Source organism: Etheostoma spectabile, chromosome 15 (genome assembly GCF_008692095.1).
Source record: "Etheostoma spectabile isolate EspeVRDwgs_2016 chromosome 15, UIUC_Espe_1.0, whole genome shotgun sequence".
NCBI classification, from domain to species: Eukaryota; Metazoa; Chordata; class Actinopteri; order Perciformes; family Percidae; genus Etheostoma; species Etheostoma spectabile.
In genome coordinates this window covers 27,942,001-27,942,978 of record NC_045747.1, presented here as the reverse complement: position 1 = coordinate 27,942,978, position 978 = coordinate 27,942,001, and the positions used below count along the sequence as shown (strand labels likewise).

The window sequence follows — 978 nt, the reverse complement described above, 5'->3', positions numbered from 1 at the left end:
AGAGAGTTCCAGAGCCTTGGATCCACCACAGAAAAAGCTCGATCAACTCTGGTTTTAAAACGTGTTCTGGGGACTGTTAAAAGGTCTTGGCCTGAAGACCTCAGAGAACGACTAGGAGTGTGGGCGTGTAATAGATCCTGGATGTAAGCGGGAGCTTGACCATGCAAGGCTCTATAAGTAGTGATTCATATTTTAAAATGAACTCTGAAACCTATCGGTAGCCAATGAAGAGCCTTAAGCACCGGAGTGATGTGTGATCTCCTGCTGGTCTTAGACAAAAGTCTTGCTGCTGCATTCTGTACAACTTGTAGTTTGTCAATGGATGATTTGTTTAAACAAGTGTAAAGTTCATTGCAATAATCCAAACGTGAAGAAATAAAAGTGTGAAGAAGCATCTCCATCACTTTTTTAGAGACCACAGATCTGATTTTAGCAATGTTCCTGAGATGGAAAAAACAGGAACGGACCACAGATTAATATATAATGTGTTAAAAAAACATAGTTTGGGCAAAAATGACACCCAGATTTTGCACAACATTACAGTCAGAGAGTGATAGAGCCCCAATGGCCTGCCTTAGGTGTAATGCTGTCGGGGGCAAAAATTATCACCTCAGTTTTATCTGAATTTATTTAAGATAGTTTCATAATTGGTTAAAATCTCTTCGTAGTTGTCGTAAATAGTAGTTCACTTCTGTGTTTTTGGCAAGGAAGATAGAACAATCTTGGTTTTTGCTACAGTTGGTGTCCACATCTGATGTAACCGTACGGGAGTACGCATAAACTGTACTTGATACCATCTTTTCAAGTGTACTCGGATCCAGGACCAGGTCCCTGATGTGAACCCCCCTTACTGCATTATATTCCATTATATGTTGACTTGTTACCTTATGTGTTATCCTTCACATGAACATGTTTCCACTATAACAATTTTTCAGAATGTAGGAAGTGTTTGAAGCTTAACACTTCCTGGGGGAGAAC

General features: G+C 39.9%; 1 protein-coding gene across 1 annotated transcript in view; it reads right to left on the bottom strand.

Annotated features, from left to right (window-relative positions):
* The window catches only part of ccdc102a (coiled-coil domain containing 102A), a gene marked incomplete in the record, with an annotated part of 104,233 nt that overhangs the window by 4,388 nt on the left and 98,867 nt on the right, over positions 1-978 (bottom strand).